The sequence below is a fragment of the Corvus moneduloides genome, chromosome 15 (assembly GCF_009650955.1).
Source record: "Corvus moneduloides isolate bCorMon1 chromosome 15, bCorMon1.pri, whole genome shotgun sequence".
Lineage (NCBI taxonomy): Eukaryota > Metazoa > Chordata > Aves > Passeriformes > Corvidae > Corvus > Corvus moneduloides.
The window spans coordinates 3,036,644-3,056,219 of NC_045490.1; the positions used below are offsets into that span (position 1 = coordinate 3,036,644).

The 19,576-nt window shown below is 44.8% G+C and overlaps 1 long non-coding RNA gene across 2 annotated transcripts; it reads left to right on the plus strand.

The window, feature by feature from the left end:
- The first annotated feature begins 4,404 nt into the window (after window positions 1-4,404).
- LOC116451727 lies at window positions 4,405-13,813 on the plus strand. Of its 2 annotated transcripts, none has more exons than XR_004243313.1 (2): window positions 4,405-4,855; window positions 12,803-13,813. It is a non-coding gene; the product is annotated as an uncharacterized LOC116451727 (long non-coding RNA). The 2 variants fall into 2 exon arrangements; XR_004243312.1 differs by lacking the exon at window positions 4,405-4,855 and adding an exon at window positions 8,231-8,846.
- The last annotated feature ends 5,763 nt before the right edge of the window (window positions 13,814-19,576 follow it).

A 19,576-nucleotide genomic window follows, 5' to 3' on the forward strand; every position in this document is an offset into this window, starting at 1 on the left:
CAGCACGGAGCAGCCAGCCAAACTGGTTACACTGGTGGGGTGAGGTGGTCTCGAATTCACAGCAAAATGTACTGTGCCAAACCAGTTTAGGGGAAGATGTCGGTGTGCCAGGCCAGGATGTCACAACCACCACGCTCTGTGTGGGCACAGCAAAAATTTATAGGCAACCTTTTCATGAACTGGCTGCAAACTGGGTTCACACTGGGAAGGTAGGCAGGGCCTTTGGGGTTATTTTTGGGCCTTACAGTGAGGCTGGAGATAGGAGCCTCTTTGACAGCTCATTGCCTTCCTGAGCTGGGGAGAAGGGAGGAGTTCAGAGCTATGTAAAAACTCAGGAACAGTAATTAAAAAATCAACTGGAGGACAGCTATCAAACCCCTGAAAGGTATTGTTTCGTGAGCTGGTGAAGCTGGAGGCAGTAATTTGGCTCTTTTTGAACCCCTGACCATTAAAATCTAAATTTTGCTGTGCAAAGAATCAAAAAGAACCACAAGCTGCAGCAGAAAAGAGTGATTGCAATTTTTTTCTTTTTTTTCTTTTTCTTTTTTTTTTTTTTTTTTTTTTGGAAAAGGGAAAAGAAGCCTCAGCTCTTTGCTCTATGGGGGTTAACATGCAGCATCCTGGCTCCTGTCACTAAGAAGCACGATAAGACTTCAAAGAGTACAGTGCAGGGCAGATACAGGCAGGCAACAAAAACTGGGGCTAATAAGAAGCTTGTAAAAAAACCCAAAAAACCCCTCACAAAACAACCCCCCAACCAGAAAAGGAACCTTAATGAGATCTTACACGATACAATCATTGTCCATCTTAAATAACCTCTTTTTATTAGCAGGTTTAGAGGACCCCAGACAGCAGCAAAATATTATCTGAGGTCCATAGCCATGGGCATGGAGCAAGGAAAGTGAATTTGAAGACCTCGCTACATCTGGAGTTTATCAGCTCTTTTCCTGGCTAGTATTACAGTAAACAATTATCTGTAGATCAGGAGACAGCAGGGACTTTAAAGACCCAAATTACAGAGAAAGGGAGAGAGAGAAGGAGAACACAAGAGATAAAAAGGAGCCTATGCATCTTATCGTGCTAATGAAATCAACCTGACAATCACGGCAGGCTGCGGGGGTATTACAGTGTCTGGGATGAAATGAGCAGTCCCAGCACAGGCTCCTGTGTCAAACAGCAAATAGACACGAAAGAGAAGAAAAATGGACCGCTAGGGCAAGGCAAAGTGATTTATAGGCAGCAGTCAGACGGCTGGGCAGCTTTAAACCCTCCTCGAGTGTGCTGTCAGGAGAACAACATATTCAAATGTTTCCATTAGCATTTCAAGGGGCTGGGAGTGTTCTGCTGCACGGAAAAGCTCCCAAAATGCAATTAATGAGGAAATTAACGAGTGCCTGCAGCCGTGGTGCTGTTTACGTGCTGAGGAACCATCACCTGTCGCAAGGGCTGGAATAATCCCGCTTGTTCTGTGGGCAAATTCCACCGATTCCCACTGTTTCCATCCTTTCATTCCTGGAGTGCTCCTGGCTGGCTGCAAACAGCAGCTCTTCCAGCAAACAGTAGGTCTCCAAAGGGCTGTTTTCCAAAATTCTGGGAGGTAAAATGGCCAGCTGCAGTTATTAAGTGTTATGGTGTGCTCTACTTTTATAAAGGCCTGATGGACCCATTATTGCTTTGGAAAACTCCTTTTTCCCCCCCTCTTCATCCACAGACTTTGTGTGTCTTTCAAGTGGAAACAACCAAGCCAAAGGATTCTACGACTGGAAAAAGATAAAGCAAAAATGGGCTTCGGAGTTGGGAGTGAAATACTGGAATATTTTGCTTAGCAATCCTTCTGGGGCACTAAAGTTGTGTTTGTCCAGTTCTGCATTGCACAAAGAGGTCCTGAGACTCAAAAAGGACTGACAGGAGATCCTCAAGTTCACAGTCAAATCTCCTCCAGCAGAACGGGGCTCCTCATGGCTCATCCTGCTCTGAGACAGAGCTCCTGTCACTAAAAGAATGCACCTGGAGAAAGCCTTCCCACCACAACACTGATATAAACTGATAGAAGCTGCTCTCTGTGACCCACCATGGGATTAAGGCAGTCGGTGGGGTCAGTTCCTGTGTTACAGACAAAAAAATAGAATAAAAACTTCAAGTATTTGTGATGAAAAATTCTACTTCTTTCTATTTGACAGCAAAGTCAGTGTCTTGTCTGGGTGAGCAGAGCTGTGAGAAATCTCATGTGAAAAGCTGAAAATATGAAGTAAATTCAGAAGTGAAGCTCTAATGTTTGCCTGAGATGGAGTCAAAAATCAACAAAATACGAAGGGCCTGATGAAGTGGGCGGGGGGCAGGCAGGACACAGCCTTTTGCTACAGGCACCGAGGCACTGCACCAACTTTCCTGAGGAATAAATTCTGTAATCCTTTAGCTGGCAGCTCCATATTTGTACATGTGAGACCGAACAGTAAAAAAATCAAGCCAAACCAGGAAAAGCAGAGGCATTAATGACTTGTTTGTGTGGCAGGAATCCTTCCCAGGTCCTCCTTCCCCCAGGTGGGGGCTGGAGAACCCTGCATGAAGCAGAGCAATCCAGTACCATTTAGGAAGCAAATATTCATTTTGGATCTGAGTTATTTTGCCCTCTCATCTCTGTTTCCGGAGGCGATGGGTCCTGATGCCCTTGGGAAGACAGCAAAGGCTGATTTCTCGCTCTCCCACCGCCCTGTGAATCTCCACATCGCACTGAGGGCAGGGCAGTGCCCAGAGGTGTCCCTTGGGGCTGGGACAATTTTCTGAAGATGCTGCAGCCTGTTTGGCCCTTCCTGCTGACGAATCCCAGGCCAGCTGGGCAGCTTTGAGCAGCGCTGCCTGTGCTTTTCCATGGATCTTTGTCCTGGAGTTGTAGTTCTGCATTTGTTTGTGTCATGGGAAGATGTCATCTTGATCTCTCTAATAGGTTTTCAAAGGATAACATTTTGTTTGAAGGGAAAAGGGAAGAAAAAAAGCAAGTGACAACACTAAATTAGGGTTACTCAAGATGTTTATATTTGCCCTTCAGATGGGCAGCGTGATGTGTTTCAGTTCCCATTCCTTCCAATAAAATCGGGTTTTAACTATGGCTATTGTTAGAACCTACTGTTTAAAAATAAATAGGAACGCATTAGGGCTTCTTAAAGAACCCAAATTGTCTAAAGGGTGAGATTATGTCATTTATAGCTCTGCCTAAGCTGTATAGGTCAAAACCATTTAAAACACACTGGAGGAAGAATTTATCTTTTGCTGAGGGTCATGAATCTGGATGAAGAGTGATGAAATATGTAATTGCTCTCTTCCCTACATGGGGAAAAAAGGGAAAGGAAGGGGGACATGGCAGGGATGCAGGAGAGGAGAAAGGAGGTGGAATGGGAAATCCTGGAATACGTTTGCTTTGGAGCAGGTTTGTTTTGCCAGGGCTGGCCCCAGCTGCTTGGTCAAACACGCTGGACCAGCTCCTCTCTCTGTGTGAATCAAGAAGAGCCTGAACTCATCCATTCCATTGGGACTGCATGTATTCATAGCCAGGGAGGGCTGTATCCGAGAGTACAAGACAGGTGTGCCACAGAGTTCATTTTCCAGGCTTGTTTTTTAAGTGCTGAACTTGATGGAAGTCATCAATGCTGATACATGGGGGTAAACAAGGCTTGTTTTGCCCCACGAGGCAGCTACAAATCGTTCTGTACCTCAAACAGCACTTGGTGGAGTGGTTTCCTCGGCCAGTCAGCTCTCTAGAAACAAAACTCCTGTTGCAAATATTTTCTATTTCCCCCTGCCCTCAGAACAAGGTTTGCATCTCTCTCTCTCTCTCTTTTTTTCCTGGGGCAGTGTCAGTGCAGCTTTTTGATTTCCCAGGCAGATACGTTATCTTGTGATCACACCTTCCTTCTGACACCATGCCTCTCTAAGGAGATGTGGTGAAGGGATTGTGCTTCCTCAGTGATCAGACTTAAATAAAAGAGCCTAAAAATACCTTTACGGTGTTGTCTCCAAAGTGCCTGCTCACCACAGGTTACATGAGGGACCAGGAATGTTCTTTCCTTGTCACTCGGTTCTTCAGCTGAGGAACAAAATGGGGACATGGGCAGAGCCAGGCTGGCGAATCCGGCAGCAAAGGCACAGCATCTGTCACTGCTCCTTTCCAGGAGTAAAATTCTCCACATTGGGCACAAAGCCCACAGGATGTTTTCTTTTCTGGTATTTTCTTTTCTTTTTTCTTTTTTTTTTTTTAATTGATTACATCTAAGTTTAGAGTTTGGATTGCTTTTCCCTCGTGGACTTCTCCTGGGAGCAATTCAGGCCTGATCAGCTGCGTTTGTGTTTTAAAAGCACGGCAGAGCTGAAGGCATTTTTATCTGAATGAGATAAAAGACCAAAGTTTGTCCGTTAAAGTTCTTAAAATTTCCATGATGGTTTCCTCAGGATTAATAATAGGAGCCCTGGAGGAGGAAGAGGAGGAGAGTTTGAATTAAACTGCATTCTGCCTGCCCTGGTCTCCCTGGGTGTGATTCTGCCACACTTCCATTGCTGAAACCTGCTCAGAGGTTGCACCCCAAAAATGACCTTATTCCAGAAAAAGGTAAAGTGATCCCTCTGCACTTCTTGCACACATAAATTGCTCTGGCTGCAGCTATTTCAAATCAACAGGAGATTCTGCAGAGGCAGAAAATAGTCCTTGATCTGCAGAGTATCGTGGAAAGCCAGGGTGTAAAATGCTCAGATATTTGTGGCAAACCAGAGGAATCCTCTAAAGCAGAATGAAGCATAATTTCAGCACTCTGAACAGATGGATGGATGGATGGATACAGAATCACTCCACAGAACCAGCGGGAAGGTAGGTGCAGGAGCAGAACTCTCTGTCGCTTGGAAAATGTGGATTTTACAGCAGGCAAAAACAGGAGAGAGATGAAAAGGAAGAGGGGAATTCACATCAGTAGAGGGCAGGGATGGTTTCGAGCTTCATTAAGTCGTTTGCAGAGCTGAAGTTCTGTTTGGTCAGGATGGCAGGGCCGGGGGTGGCTCCTCAAAGTAAAAGGTTCTTTCTTGTGAAGAAAATTAGCCCTTGGCTGTAGCTCTGACTCACACAAAGCCAAACACAACAACCTGGAGCAGCTGCCCCTCTCTGCCTGGGAATAGGAATGGGGGCCCTCAGACTGAGCTGGGATGAGGCAGGGAAGAATCCAGGGGGACAATTTCTTCTTTGCCCTGAGCTCTCTGGGGGTGCAGGGCTGCGAGGGGCAGCTCAGGAGAAATCCCCTCTCTTTCCCATCAGATACGGTATCAAAGCTTTAACACACAGCCAAAGGGATCCTTTGCTAGGGCTAATGATGGTCAAATCTCAACATGTTTTTGGTGTCAGCTCGACTTGAAAGGATCCTACCAGCAGTCAGAGACTTCAAACATAGGAAAAATTGCCATATTCCTTGAGGTCTCCCATCCTTCCCTTTACTGGATCTTCTTTCTCCAAACACCAAATCTGTGAGCCCTGACCTCAAAAAACACCTCACTAGGCAAGGTTCTTCTCCTGCCAACTGGAGTCAAAATTCAACCCTCCCCAAGCCTAAAGGAAACTTTCACCTTGTATATTCCAGTTTCATTTATTTTCAAGGTTATTTTCACTGCTGCTGGAGCTTAGGGGAGTTCTGTGCATTATTTACTTATCTTTGATCCATTGTTCCCAAGTCAGACATTCTATTTCTTTCTGTTTTCAGCCTAAATTGTTTTGCATCTCTTATTTTCTTAGTCATGTATTTTGGTTTTGTTTTTCCTCTCTGGCCGTTGGGTTAGGGGGGAAACTTCAAATATAAAATGTATAATTCTTTGGTTTAGGAACATTAGGGAAAATGAGGAATGAAAGAGGGTTTGTATATTCAAAAGTTTTCTTTCTCCCTGTTATAAATTGTTTTTTTTACCTTGAGGCCAGTTGCTTAAATCACAAGGACTCCCAGTGCCAAAACAAAACAAAAAAAAGAGCCTGGTGCAAGGCAAAGCACAGTTAAATGGTCAGAAAAAGAATAATCATTTTCCAGGTTTTTTAGTTGCCAGCAGGGGAAAACCTCTTCTTTACATCTCATTTGAACTGCAGGAGCTCCTCAGCTCATGCTAAATGAACAGTTCAGCTTAATTACTGCTGAGGAACACTTGAAAGAAGGAAGTTTGGTCAAGTCATTTGTTCCTTTTGCATCTTTGTCTTCAGTCTGACATGGGTTTAACCTCTGCTCCTAATCCCCGTGTCAGTCAGGTTCAGCTTTAATCTCAGCAAGTGAAAGGAGCAGTTCAGGGTTATCTGAAGAGGAATAAAATCTCTAAAGGTGAGCACTGGGCTATGGCAGGATGGTGGCAGAAGATGAGGGGAAGAGGTTTTTCCTGGGGAACCTCTTGAGAAACAGCAGGAGCCAGGGGGGGAAGCTTGGTTTGTTTCTTGAGGAATCCCACCAGGCTTGCAAAGCTTTGTAGAGCCACTTCTTATTTATTCACTCCTCTACCTGAAGGCAGAGCACGCTGTTCTGGCTCTTCAGGGCCTCTGAAGGTAGAAGAAGATTCTTGACTTGAATCCTCTTCCCTAAATTTAGACTCTTAAATCAGGAGCCCAGCTGCTCCTCGCTTCCCTTTCTAGCCAAGGGAGAGACAAAGATGCCTCTGGAGGGAATTTAGACATTGACATTCTGCCATTCATCTCCTTAATCCTCTTTTTCTGTGCCTGGCTGAGTCCAGACTGCCCAGCTGCACCCATTTCCTTGGATTCCTTGACATCTTCTTGTCCATCCCATTCATCTGGCCCCAGAAGTGAAATCCCACCAGGATCCACAAAGCAAATGCACCTTTAGCCCAGGGGAACTCATTGCCACGAGGTCTTCCTGAGGCCAGAAGCTTTGGAGGATTCCAAAAGGTATCAGATATTTGTATGAGGAACGAGAATAGCCAGGTTTAATAATCAAGATTAAATAAACAAATAAAACTTTTGAGAGAGCTATAAACCTAACATTCTTCAGGGTTTATGTGAACTTCTGACTAATAAGGGCTTGGAGTGAGTTTTGCACGGTAGAAATTCTCTGGGATTTGTGTTTTAGCTCACTTAGGCACTTCTGAAATCCCACCCCCTGGGTCTGCTGGACTTCTGATTGATCCAGAATGACATTTGCTGCGAGCATGTGTTTCTAATCATCAAACAATGCACAAATTTGTTTTTAAAAATAGTGAAAAAAAGGTCCTGGATAATTTAGGGGGAAAAAAAGACAACAAACAAATAAGAAAAGAAAACTTTTCCCAATAAATAGCCACAAATAATTTGCTCAGCAGGATTCCCTTCCTCAGTTCTCATGCTCTGCATTGCCTTCCTGCCTGCATAAAGAAAAAAAAAGTGGCCCTTTTTCTCTTTCTGCTTAGTTTGGGTTTTCTTCAAATGGCATCAAAAACATCATGGATGCCTTGGAGTCTGGAGCGATGGTGATGGGCATGGCTGGAAGAACTTCCACTCCAAGGAATACAGAATTCAAAGCTAATTACTTTACAAGATATTTTGACCGTATTTCTCCAAATCTCCAATTAGGAGCACAGTCTAATTTGGGATGCAGCTCATTATGCGTGCTGTTAATGACTGCTGTACTCTGAGGAAGTACAAAGCTCAGTCCTTAATAGCTGTCATTGGGGAGGAACCTTGGAGCACAGATACTCATCAGGACACCGTGGCCATCCTCCAATTCCTGACGGAAATGAAGGGGAGTCCCTCCAAAGAGATGTTTTCCATGCAGGATGGAGGGTAGGGAACAAGTGCCCTCCAGCAGAGAGGCAGGGACTGAGCCCAGCCAGGATTAAAGGATGCAGAGCCTGTAAAAAGAAGGTGATGCCAAAGAACTGAGCAGCACCCGTGCTTAGAGCACACAGAGTGTCTCCTCACCTCGTGTAAATAGATGAGGTCATTGTCAGTTAGAAAGGAGAAGCCTCAGAAGTCAGAGCAGTCTCTTTGTTCGCAGCTTTCCCCCTGTGCTTGCAGAGATCACAGCACCTCGTATAAAGGTCACCCCACTACACACCCTGCAGCAGGGGGTGACAATTAGAGCACCCCCGGGAGCTTCTAGTCACTGCAAAATAATTGTTGTAAATTTTTATAGAAGCCTTTTGTGGGATTTTTTTTTTTTTTTTTTTTTTTTTTTTTTTTTTTTGGTCTTTCTTTTTTTCACTCCTTCTTGATCTGTGCAGCTGAGTCACGGAGCTGGAAGGGGCTGAGGGAACTCCCGTCACTGAGGGCTCCTACTGAGCACCCAGAGCTGCTTTTGTGTCACTGAAACCACCACACTGAAACCACTGTTCTGTCACTGGGGCTGCATGTCCCTCCCTGAGACTGGAAACAAGCAAATTGCAGCAGCAAGTGGGAGAGAAAATGAACACAGAGGCTCTTTGTGTTCTACAGGCGGCCTTTTTAAATTTACAATATGTCTTAGAGCTTTTTCTAAAAGCAGCCAGTTAGTCTTTGCTGGCCTTTTATTGGCTTGGCTTTGATCATTTCAATCAAATTTTATAGCTGCCAACAACTGAAGAACAGTTACCATCCATGCCATGCTTCTTTCAAGTCCCAGAAACGATCCCAAAGAAATAACTCACTCCAGGGTTGCATCTTCAGAGAAGACAAGGGGCCAAATATTAACATGATTGCATCCATTTGGGCCTCATGCACTTTCCCCAGCCACAGAGGAAAGAAGAATTTACATAATTGTGTGGCCTTCTCTGCTCTCTTCTCCCTGTCCCACCCCAAAGAACAGCTGCATCCGGATTTCATTCCTTCACCCGCTGCTGAGGCTCTTGTGGATCAAGTTGGTGCCTAAATGGTAAGAAAATCACCTGAGATGTCTTGCTTGCCTGTGCACTGAGAGGATTTCAGTCTGCAGAGGTCTCATTGGGACAGATCTGCAGATGATCCTTTGATTTTAGAGGGAGAGAGGTGTGTCACTGATGCCACTGATGTCGTGGAATTTACTTTACCACGTGCTTCAGCGCTCTTGTGCAGCACCAGGACAGGGCCTTTCTGCCTTTCTGACAGAACATTTAATCCCACCTGTGCCTCTGCTGGGCTCTCTCACCCCATGTGCTGCTCCTGATGGTGAAAACTGAGGGCTAAAATCCTCCGTGGGTTTGTAGGCAAGAGGGACAACCATTAATGGCTGGACTCTGTTATTTCCAGACATCCAAATTGCTGCACATCAGGGAGCTGTGGGGCTGCTGTAAAGAAAGAGCCTTTTACAAATCCTAGGGATGACTCTAAGCTCCCCAACATGAGTTCCTGGGAGTTGGAAAGAGCTCTGGAACACCCACTGCAGCACTGATACACCTGGAAGTGTTGCTTTGCCACAGCGTTGTCTCTCCCACAGTCAGCTCAAATTGTGGAAAAGGAAAATTTCTGCTCAGCTCAGATGGTGGAAAGGGAGAATTTCTGCTCGGGGAAGCAGAACTCATACAACAAATTGCATCAGAGGCACTGGTTTTCTCAGAGAACATGCCTAATTGAACAGCAGTGCAATGAATCTCTAATTCCTCTCCGGGCCTGGCCACCCACCCACTCAGCCCAATGAATCCGTTCCCTCCTGGCAGCCACAGGGAGAATAAAAGGGGAAAATATGGTGAGAAGGGGCTTCAGTGAAGAACATTTGAGGGAATTTCTCTTCAAATCTCCTGCATCATTCCCTTCTCTTCCCTCCACCAGGCTGCATATGGGCAATGCGGGCCATTACTGATAAAAGGCAGCCAGAAATCTGAACATCATTATAGGGCCTGGTTTGTTTACTGAAGGTTTTAACCACAGACTTGGCCTTGCTCATGGCTTCCCCCATCCTATGTTAAAAAGCATCCTATGGAGGCAAAGAATTAAAAGCTCATATGTCCTCTGTTTTATCCTGGCTTGATTTATGGTGCACCTTGGTTCCACTCTCTGTGTGCAACCTGTTAAATCACCCTGAGGAGGTGTAAGGATAATACCTGATGGAAGCCTGATGGTGAAGCATTTGTTTAAAAAACTGCTGAGGGCAGCCCTGCTGGGATTAGAGATTGGCAGGTGGGGAGATGATAGTTTGATCTTCATTATCTCCTTTTAATTAAATAAAACCAAAGGCGCTGTGGGCAGCAAGCAGGCACCTTTTAAATGTTACACTGCAACAAACACAGATAGTTCAATAAAATCTCCCTGATGCTTTCCATTCCCAGTAGAGCTTGGGCTAAAATCCCACAAACCACTCTTGTCAACTTTGAAGTACATTGAACACACAACTTTTTCGGTTTCAAGCATGATTTTTCATTCATGTGTTGCCCTTTCCCAGGTTTTTTGCCTCAATGCACCAAAGATGGGTCCTACTGTGGTACAGGCAATGTTCCACAATCAGAGCAAGGGAGAGGAGAGAGAGGCAGAAACCCTGATAATACAAAATAGATGTCAATTAGGCTAAAAGATCTGCTTTGTTTAATATATTGGCCTTTGATGAATGAAGTCGAGGCACGGAGTGAGTCACAAATGTAATGAAAAAGGAGTGAGCGTGTTTGGGTTTGAAGTGTGGCAAACTCCAGGCCACATTCTGATAATCCAGCAGTGGAAGGTGAAGGGGAGAGCCAGAGCTGGACTCCTGAAACCTGAACACCTTCAGATGTTGACCTGTTCCACTGACCCACAGCTTTACAAGGGCTGGAGCAGAAACCCCAGACCCTGAGCTTCACCCCTGTGTGAGGAACCCAAACCTCTTCCTAGACTTTATAGTTCTCCTCCTTTAGCACAGAAAAGCTATAAATAATCCCATTTACATTGCTGGGACTTTGATTTAATTTTCCTCCTTTTTCCTGCAGCTCTTGAAGGGAGGCACTGGATAATTTTATGATCACTGAGTACTTGTCTTGCTGTTCAGGCCTGGGCAGTCAGAAAGGCAGAGCTTTCATGGTGTAATGTGGTATTTCCCTGGGGAAAGAGGAAGCTGTGTCTCCCCTTTGATGGGATATTGTAGGTTTTGTTTGCACTTCTTATAGGAGAATTGGGAGCTGATTCTTATTTCTCTTAGGTTTGATTTCTCTGGTGCTGCCTGTGATACTTTTATCAGGAAACGTGATCTATCTTTCATAACAGACCTGCTGATTGGATCTGACAGTTGCACAAAAGAGGTTGAATTTCTCCCAGGGACGAGAAAGAGGGACAGGAATATCTAAAAAAAAATAATAAATAAATATGGTAAAAGGGAGTTTGAAACCATCATTTCTATGGGTCCAGGGGGCTCAGGGATTATTTTTAAGCCAAATAATGAATTCTGATTGGTGCCAAGAGTGTCTCAATGTGGTGGGTGGACACTTTGTGCCACATGGCAATTTTACATGAATACCAATTATGTGAGAAATGGCCACTGGCTGTGGAGTCCATCAGTGCCACCAGGCTGGGACAGCCAGATTGTCACAGGCAGAGCAGGGACAGCAGCCTGAGAGCCAACACCAGCCAGGGGGAGAATCCCTTGGATGCTCCTGCTGTTACACCAAGGTCCTTGGTGCCATCCAGGGGACCCCCCAGGCCTTTGTGTACCCTCCCTGGTGCCACCAGGAGCTTTCCTTGCTGCCAGCAGGAGTGGGCTGTGATCCCATTCCCAGAAAAGGCAGTTGGATGTTCTGGGTGGACTGCTGGCCTGAACCAGCGCGGCGAATCCCACGTTAACTTAAAAAACATTAAAATGATAACTTCATCTCGAGTTACTTTCCTATTCATCTATAGAATTTCTCAATTATGTATGACTAATTTTGCACAAAGTCATTATTTGGAGCAATTTGTCTAAGTATGAGAGGCAACACCTTCAGCCTTCCTGGATGGTGGGTGGGGAAAATGTCATAATCAGTTCTGCTTTGGCATGAGTTATTAAGCGGTCACAGGAGTTCAAAGGAGAGAAATAATGAACAGGTAAGTCATTACATGCAAAAATTCTTCTTCTATATTATCAAAATACAAATTAATTACAGATAAGATCAGATGAATTTTCTTTAATGTTAGTTTTTTCCCAGAGATGGTAATGAAAGCGTAGAGTATGTGGGAGGAGAGGAGTGGAGATGCATGGAAGGGATGTTTTATTAATGTTGGCTTGATTTCACTGGGAAGACATCGCCTGTGAAAGCAGTAAAGGAATCAGGAAAGGCTCTGGGACATGCAAATAAAATCATTTTTATTGCACTTAGTGTGCTAACTCATGCATGATCTCATTCAGCCTCTCAAAGCAATCATAAAACTATCTCCATGCAACAATTACTCCATCAGCCCATGCAATCAGCAGGTAGGGCAGCTGGCAGCCCTTGCCACAGGAGCCTCCTGAATTCATTGCCTCGTGCTCTTGATACCCTGACAAGGCTTCCAGCCTTCATTTTGGAGGGGACAACCACCCCTAAAGTGACCATGGGACTCCCCAGAGCCAGAAAAACAAAAGAGCCCCCCCCCTCCTCCCCGCTTTCCGTGCAACACTAATATTCACATGACAACAAACATTTTCAAAATAATAGTCCTATATACTTAAGGCTAATCAGAGCGGGCGCCATCCAACTTGCAAAGGTAGCAATTTTCCTTCATTAAAGGCAAATCAGGAGAGAGAACTTCAGGATTCCTTAGGGCTAATTACAAGGTGTTAATAATAACAATATAATGGCAGCAATTTTCTAGCTTTGCCCAAACCTATAATCTGCCCTGAGTGCCTTATAGGATTGTCTCTGAGTTTATATAAAGCCAAGTGTTAGCCCAGAAATGCTTGAAGTAATTGAATTTTTACATCATGTCTCTTTCCAGCCTGTTTGCAGCGATGCTGTAATTGCTGCTGGAGAAGCCTTTTCGTTGGGGGAGAGGACAAGTAGCAGCACGACAGCTCGGAACAAACCCTCTCCCATCTTCCCAGGGCACAGTTTGTACACCAGAACAGAGATCCCAGCCCAGAGATCCCAAGCTCCAGCCCAGAAGGGTCCCAGCCCCACTGCTCCGGCCCCTCCTGCCCCAGCAGAAGGGAGGGAGGTGAATGATTATAGAAGAGCAGGAGACAAACAACAAACAGACAAACGTACAAATTATTTTCACATCCACCTCCTAATTGCTTGCTAAAAACCCTCTAGGACTGCAGGATCAAATGGGACACTTTGCTGGAGCGGGGATGAGTCACTTGTCAAAAATTTTCAGCCTCAACAGCAAATCAGCAGCGCTGGCACAGCGAGGCGTCCTCGAAATCCAGCCTGGAATTGTTGGGCAGCTTCTCCAGGGTGGATCCAGCAAGAACAGAGCTCACAGACGTGAGGAGGGGCTTCAAGATCTGCTGCTGATCCTGGAAGTGTCACCTCCACCGAGGTGAGGAGAGACAGCTCAACACGGGCACGAAGCAGAAATCTGAGCTGGAAATGAACCCCCCGCTAAATTTCAGATGCTCCCACCACAGGTCTGCCTGCAGCACTCGGCCTCGTGGTGATCACTTACCTTGACAATGTAACAACCCAGCGCAGTGTAATTTGGAGAAAATTGGGTTAAGTCATAAACTGGAGACATCAGAGACTCTGCTCTAAAGGGGAAAAAATAATAATAATAATATATTGGAGGGGGGGGTTGGTTTTTTTACCAGAGAAAAAGTGTTTACCTATAGCATGTCAAATTTTAGCCTGCAGCAAAATGATTTATGGACAAATTCGAAGCTTCTTCGCAGCTGACAAGTTAATTCTCACTGGGGGGGGAAAAAAAAGCAGAAAAAGAGGAATTATGACAACACTGAAGAATGTTAACATGGTACCTACTCTAATTGAATAAAAGACACCTTACAGAGCTGCAGTGCAAGCCCTGATTCATTTCAAAGCTACTTACAGGCTGAGAAACTTCAAAAAATTTGGTATTACAAATAGTGGAGTCAAATTTCTGCGAGCTGAGAAGCTTATCCACCTCAGACCTTCCAAAGTTAACTGTGAAATCTCAGACAAACAGTTTTGTCTAGAAAATTTCTGGGACTCCTCAGATGACAAATAGCGTTGGGTTTTCAGGTGAAAACTGAAAGAAATGAGAAAAGGAGCAAATTGAGCAGCCAGAGTCACCCAACATATTGGGGGGTTTTGCCCCACAAAAGCAGGGAGGGAGAGAGACATGAGGAAAAATAAGGGGGGTGAGTAGGAAATGTCTTAATTTTTCCTCTTCCCAGTCTCCCCTGCATTTGGGAAGGGGAAAAACAGTTGTAAGGAATTAAGTGCAGGGCTGGAGTCGAGTCAGATGAGTTCAAGTGGTGGCTCTTTGTGTATCTTAGAAGATAACCCTGAGAGAAACAAGCAGCTCCTCTTTCCTGTGCTGTGTCTGCCTCCCCTTTTCAAAAGCCCCACCAGCACTTATTCAAAAGTACTGCAGACTTTGATGTCTGGAGATGAAAAGCGGTTTTGAGGTAAGAAATCACAGTTTAGTCCTAATCTAGAAGAATCAGTGGCTACTAATGATAAGTAATTTAATTTCATGCGAGCAATTTTTGTCTCTTTATGGGTTTGTTTTACGAGGCACTTAGAAGGTCGAACGGTGCTAAGTGAATAAATGAAGAGTATTTCTTGGGGATAAAGTGAGTAAAAATTACCTTTTCCCCCCACTACCACCACGACCTCCTCCCAGTTTACAATTATTTAGTGCATTTTCCCCACTTTAGTCAGATGCAGCCCCAGCAGAGAGAGAATTGCACACTTCACACCCATTCACTAAAGTAAATTCATTCTGATTTATCTCACACACTTGTCAAAAGCTGTGCCAAGATGGATACACAAACCATTTTCTTGGATTGGTTCGAGTTAATCATATTAATGTATTTGCTTTATTGGCTTTGGGGGGGTTCCAAGTGGAAATGATTGAAGTAGGGTCCAAAAGCAGCTTTGTTTCAGTGCCAGTTCTGGTGCTAATGTGAGTCCCATTGGGTTCTCCTGTCCCTGTCAATGGGCCTGACTTCCACATGAGGAGCTTTAAGTGGCAGCTCATGGTCAATTTATTTCTGGAAAATGTTATGCTTAATAATTCAATTATTTAGAATGTGAAACGAAAGCAAAACGTGGCCTTGAGTCTGCAAAAAAAAAAAAAATGGTGCTCATCCACTGCAGTCAGGGGAGCTTGGGAGATCCATGCTGGCTGAAAAGCAAGTTATCCACAGAAATATATAGGGAACATACAGGAAACATACAGGAAATGCTGTGCGGCGAAGCAACAAATTCAGCAGATCCCAGGGGAAGAAGAGGTGGCATGAAAGGCTGAAGAAGTCCATCCCACAAACCTCAGCTTTATCAACACCCTGCAGAGGGGAAACGTTACCCCTTAAAGGATTGCCCATCAAGCAGAACTCCCAGCTCTGCCCAAGTGCAAAAGCTAAATGGACAGAGGACACGCAAAAGAAAAAAGAGGATATGCAGAAGTTACTGTGACCAATATATCCTCTACTCTGCTGCTCCAGCCATTTCCAGACATCTGAAAAGCCATATTTGGCTTCTTGGATTATTCTGAGCTTTCCCAGCATCAGATTTGCTGCAGTTTCTGGAGCAGCAGGATCCAGCAGGCCGGGCTTACAGAGTCTGTGCCTTGGGATGGAGCAAAACACCTAAAAACCCCTTGGCTTGGCGATGCAAGTCAGGGCTTGCAGCAAGCACAGCTTTAATCAGAGTGAAGCACTGGAGGTGCCATTCAGAGGCAGAGTTGAGGGCACAGACCTCTTGCCGGAGCTCTGCTGAGGGTGGGAAAAACAACCAAGGCCATCCAGGCATCCCTGTGCACACACCAGACACATTCAGTGTTGCTACCAAGATCTCCAAGTGCTTTGCAGAGGAGTTTCTCCCATGCAGGAATGTTACTCAGCCTGGATTTCCCCGATATCAGCAGCAGGATCCAGAACAGGGCTGCTCTGAACCCATACTCAGAGCTGCTTATTCCTTTTTTCCCTAGAAGACCCTTTTTAAAAAATACCTTTGTATGGTTGTCAGACACCATTAATTGCTTGTCTCAAAAAGGGCTCATATCCTGGGAAATAAATAAAATCAAAGCCCCACAGGGATGATTTTTATAGAAAAGGGTTTTTCAGCCATCTCCACATCTGTGGCTCTGTCTCCGTGCTCTGGTTCCTGGGACCTTGCAATGGAAATTGCTTCGGAGAAAAGCTTTTGGAACTGTGCAAGGCAACAGAGCATCCACATATGCAAAAAGATCTCAGCTTTGAAAAGGTGAATTCAGTGACCTGTCCTTCCCTTGCCTTGTTCCCTTCCCTTGTGTCTCCCTGCTTTCTGCTCACTGATTTCCTGTTCTTTTCTCACGGAGGTGACTGGGATTAAAGCTTTACTGGGGATGATTATTCAGGAAAGTCCCACTTTCTAAATCTGCTTCTAATTAAAAAGGGGTGGGTGGGGAGGAAGGGAAAAAAACCCTCCTTACTGTACACACAGGCAGCCTAATCCATCCTGCTGACTTTCATAGGCATGAGCCCCTAGCACAGAATTAATAAACTATTTTCCAAGATTTATGTTTCTTAACCCTCGTCACCCCAGAGATTTTTTCGGATGTGAGCCGTGGATGTCACTTCAAGCAAAGACGGGCATCTGACTTTAGCCTGGACATCAGTTTATTTATGAGGGAGTGGGGCAGGAGTTCAAGCCTTGTGTTCATAACAGGGCTAAGCAAACAGCTCCAGCCCAGCCTAAGCCATTCCAAACACACGGAGGAGCTGGAAACCCAACTCCCCTCCATGGCTGGAGTTCACGTTTAGGTTGGGATTTCACTCCATTCCCAAATGTCACTTTATCCCTGCTTTTTGGGAGCTTATTTTCAAGGATTTATGAAATGTGAGATGACAAAGCTGGTGCAATAATGTTGTGGGGATTTTGCCCTCAGCTCACCCTAGGAAATGCTCTGCACAAATGGTGTGGAGTGCCTTCCCAGAACAGGCTTATTTCCCCCAGGAAAAGGAAAATCTGAGCTGTGTGTCATTAAGATGAAAAATTCAAAGAGGATGGGAGGGGTCTGAGAAGGGCATTAATCAGAATTGGTTAAAAAAAACAATAAAATGCAAGATTTCCCTTGTCTGGGAAAAAAAAAGATGCAAAAATGAAAAAAGAAGTGAACTCAGAGGAGGACAGAGCAGCCCTACCAGGATTTACCTGTAGGCTGCACTCAGACTTGTGCTGCCTCCACACAATTTGCCTTTACCAGAGACAAAAAAGTCCCCATTGCTTCCTTTTTGTCTCTGTTCTCATTATTACTACTTTTTACTGGTGATACAGAGCACCTGAGCTGTGTGTCCGTATTCCCCCAGCCCCAGGAAGAGAGGATCCTCATGGATTTTCGGTGTGAGCTTCAGATCAGGGGTAAGTCAAAGGCTTCACTCATCTCTATGTGAAGATTTTTTAACTGGTGTGATTCACTGGAGTTTTAGACAAGAGATATCACATGAGGATGAAGCAGTTTCTCCCTCAAAATTCCCAGCTGGCCTCCCACAGCAGTTTCCCAATCCTCTGCCCGTTTTAATTTCTGCTTCCTGTGTTACCAAAGCAGAGATCTCCCTAAAATTGTTCCAGGCCAGACTGGACAGGGCTTGGAGCAATCTGGGGTAGTGGAAGGTGTCCCTGCCCATGGCAGGGGTGGAACTGGATGAGCTTTAAAATCCCTCCCAACCCAAACCAGTCTGGGACTCTGTGATTCCTTACAGGCAGCAGCAGTTCAAGACACAGCAGAGTTTTCAGGAATGCCAATATCTCAAACCTGGGCCAATACAATTTCTTTTAAATCCATCATAGTTGTGTATCCAATGTCTCTTCTCTCCTTGGCTCTTCTCAAATTGTTTTTCCATCACTCACCTGCATCTTTGTGTCTCAGGAGTTCAGCAGCCCCTGCCCAGTGCCACCTGAAATTCCTGCAGGGAAAGAGGGAATACCAGCAACCAGGAGGGAAGCCTTTATTCCTGGAATTTCTTATGGAGCTGTGTGCTCAGAACACTGGATGGGCAACAATTAAAATTGAAAATGTACTGTGAATTATCACTGGAGTCAACACACGGTGCAAGCATCAGGCTTGGTGGCTTTGTGACCACATGGCAGGAAATAAAAAGAAGAATAAATTAAGAAGAACTAAAAAACAAAGAAGGGGGGGGGGGGGGAAAAGGAGAAGGAAATAAAAGATCAAGTAGTTCATCAGTAAGAACAACAGCAGCATCTTGGTTTCACACATGGTTTATCCATCAATGCTTTGCAGCCATTCTCTCCTAGCACAGCTACAGGAAAATCCAAAATAAAAATATCTGGCCAAAATCTCTTTGCTACTACTCAAATGTCACGGTAATAGTAAGGTAGGAGTAATACTGTACAAACTCTGAGGTCAGGAGGGGGAAGAGCACAGAGCAGAGGCAGCAGAGCTGGTGGCTGCACCCCACAACGTTGGATGCGTTCATATGAAAACAACCATGGGGATGTTTTCGTGCCGCGGGTGTTTGCATAAATATCTGCCTGTATTTATAACCCACCTCTCCCAAAGACACAAAGCTATCTCTGCTGATTTATGCTGTGGATCTGGAATCTCTGCAAGGTCAAAGTGACGGAGGTGAGGTCTGTGGAGCTGCTCCAGATTTACGCGAGTCTAATAAAGATCAAAATCTGGCCCTGGGTATTACCCTGCCTATTCACGAGAGTATTTTTATGTTTCTGTTATCTCCTGCCTTCCTACATTCCTGGAGAGTTTTCCTCCTACCATACTTGGACTACAAGACTTGCTCTAATCACCTAATCTTGGCCCTTTTTTAAGAGGAGCGAGAGCTGATAGCTGGGTTCCATTACAAAAATGACAGCGTTTTATGACTGGTGCTATCTAAAAACCCTGATCTGATTCTCAGCCACTGCTGAGCATCTAATTCTATTCATGAAATCCTGCAGAAGTTCCACTTCACTCAAATATTTCACTGAGAAACTAAAAAGGCAAATTATTCAGAGTTAGGGAGGAAAGCAGTTCTGTCTGGAAACTGCACTTCCAGCAGTAACATCCTTCTCTGTGTGTGTGAGATGAGCTTGGTATTATCCTTCAAAATGTGAATAAAACCCAAAAATCCTAGTGGTCAGTTCTTTATGTATTAAAAAAATATGTCATAGTTGGGGGTTTGTGTTGTTTTGATTTGGTTTTTTGGGTTTTGGGGTGTTTTTTCTTTATTTCAGGTGATGCAGGGATCTGCTTGTTGATTCTTCAAGTTCCCTTTCAGGAAATGCGATTCGGGAACATTCTACAAGAATTTTTCCATGAAATCTGAATGATGTCAAGCAAAACACATGGTCCATAAAGGAGAAGAGGAACCAAAATCAAGATTTTAGATGTTCCCATCAGAAAATATAACTCTCTTTGTACAGCTGATATCCAAGCCATAGACGTGACATCCCCAAGGCCCTCAGGGAATTGGTTCCAGTGGCAGGTTGAGATTCCAAGAGTTCCCAGAGCCCAGGCACTCATTCACTCACTCACCCATTGCACCACTTAATTCCATCTGCAGAAACACTTATTCATGCTCTAAATTCTACTGGAAGCCTTTAACACACCTGATTTTTATAGTTC